This window comes from Tupaia chinensis, unplaced genomic scaffold (assembly GCF_000334495.1).
Source record: "Tupaia chinensis unplaced genomic scaffold, TupChi_1.0 Scaffold000050_1, whole genome shotgun sequence".
Taxonomy (NCBI): domain Eukaryota; kingdom Metazoa; phylum Chordata; class Mammalia; order Scandentia; family Tupaiidae; genus Tupaia; species Tupaia belangeri.
The window spans coordinates 2,021,258-2,023,660 of NW_006159508.1; the positions used below are offsets into that span (position 1 = coordinate 2,021,258).

General features: G+C 37.5%; 1 pseudogene; it reads left to right on the top strand.

Annotated features, from left to right (window-relative positions):
- Positions 1–1,641: 1,641 nt before the first annotated feature.
- LOC106735866 (ubiquitin-conjugating enzyme E2 L3-like) lies at positions 1,642–2,084 on the top strand (annotated as a pseudogene).
- Positions 2,085–2,403: the final 319 nt, after the last annotated feature.

Sequence of the window (2,403 nt, forward strand, 5' to 3'; positions counted from 1 at the left end):
TAGTTCATCCATAAAATCTTTGATTCTTATATAACTTTTCAATTACAAAAACAAAGTCTCCCCCTGGCTATTTGGCCTGAGTCCACAAAATTAGTTTGTAATTTGACTTATTAGGTGGTACATTACAACCGCTAGAAAGCTAGATTAAGTATAAAACAATGGTATTAAAGCTTTCCAAAGCAATCCTGCTTCTCTATCTTCCTCTTTGCTATCAACAAAGACCTACTCTGCTCTACCTGATAAATATATTCCATATTCTTCCCTTAATTTGAGAAGTCATCTATCTCATCTTGTCACAGGTTTTCTGCCCAGGACTGCGATTTCTCATTGCTTTCTGTTATATGGGTCTTGTTTCCAATGATACTAAAAATTCCACTGTCCTCCATAAAACTCTCTTCAGGTGTTCTAACAATCATAACTATTTTTATGGCTATGGATGAAAATAAGTTTGGACTTTTTATTCTCTTCACTTTCCTGTTTGATCTGTCAATCATCTATCTTCTTTCCCTCTTTCTCTTCCTCTATATTTCCCTCTTTCTCTATCTTTCTTTCTAGTACCAATGGGCATCACCTTAAGTTTTCAGACCTTCAGGGAATAACATCAAACTGTGTGTGGTCTCCTGAGGTGTTTATGGTCTTCTCACTAGTGAGTGAGTAATATAGTCTACTGACTCCTCCTGGGGTACACTCAGGAGGAATGCTCACCCACTATTGTTCTGCCTTAGCCTTTTAGAACTCTCACAGCAGGTTTTGAGACTTCCCATGTTTATTTCCCCTTTATTTCAGATTCCTACTTCTGAGCTTTATCATACTTATGAGAACATATTTAAGTAATAGGGAAATCATAGATTTTTATATAGGTTCAAAGTTAGCTTTGCTGATACTCAGGTCCACATTCATACTAATCCTAATCATCTCTCTCTGTACTAGATGTTTGAACTCTCTAAATCCACTTTAAATCTATGTCTAATCCAGAATGGGTTTCTGAAAGAACTCCCAGCCTACAGGGGAAACAGTGGAACTGTCCCAATGCATATCTATCCATAGATCAGACTCTTTCTGAGGATGTCGCTATATTTCCAACACTTATAGTGCTTGGAAAACAACAATGCTTAATACATAACTCCTATTACTGAATGAATCCATGGCTTTCACAAAATCAAATTTCACCTATGTTTATAATGAACCCTACTTCAAATTTATGGGGATACTGTTCACCACACTAGCTCATTCTACTCCTAGACATTTAGGCAGCACAAGTTTCCTTTTGGGGGAAGAAGTCATGCGTTTCCTTCCAAGTTTGTCCTCAAAAAACTTCTTCACATAATCTTCCACTTTCTTTCTACTTTTGCATCTGCATACACCACTGAAAAGAGAAGACCCAATTGTGATGACAGGCCCACAATTTATATTTTTGGCTGAAAGATGCCTAAGAGAGTCACCCAATCACATAAAATTTAGTGTGAAATATAAAATTTTATTGTCCTAAGCCACTGAGATTTTAAGATTGTTAAACCACTAACATTTATTGTGGCAACTAATATTAATACTTCATTCAATGGGTGGAACCCCAGGTACAGTGAAAGGAACCCATCTACATTAGAAACCTGTTACTGGGAAAGCAGCAGTACCAGATCCAACATGGCAGCCAGTAGGAGGCTGATGAAGGAGATTGGAATGAAAAGCTTGTGTAACATCCAGGTTGATGAAGCTTATTTATTGAATTGGCAAAGGCTTATTGTTCCTGACAAACCTCCATATGACAAAGGGGCCTACAGAATCGAAATCAACTTTCCAGCAGAGTACCCATTCAAACCTCCAAAGACCACATTTAAAACAAAGATCTATCACCCAAACATCGATGAAAAGGAGCAAGTCTGTCTACCAGTAATTAGTGCTGAAAACTGGAAGCCAGCTACAAAAACTAAGTAATCTAGTTCCTCATAGCACTGGTGAACAACCCCCAGCCTGAGCACCCCCTCTAGACGGACCTAGCTGAAGAATACTCTAAGGACCGTAAAAAATTCTGTAAGAACACTGAAGAGTTTATAAAGAAATATGGAAAAAAGTGACCTGTGGACTAGAATCTACCACGATTAATTCCAGCAGTGTGAGCAGAGACCCCAAGCAGTGCATCAGACACCTCACAAAGCAGGACTCTCTGGAAAATTGACACCTGCCAACGCCTGGCATTTGCTTGTAGCAGTTACTAACTTTCTACAATTTTCTTAGTGGTCTAGGTAACCTATAAAGAAAGGATGAAAAATTTAAGATGTTAAAAAAATAAATGCAAAAAAAAAAAAAAAACAGTTACCAAAATGAATAAAAACAAAACAAAACAAAATCTCTGCTATTTCCCACCCAAAGCACTTTGGACATGCAGTAAACTTTAGGATTTGGTAT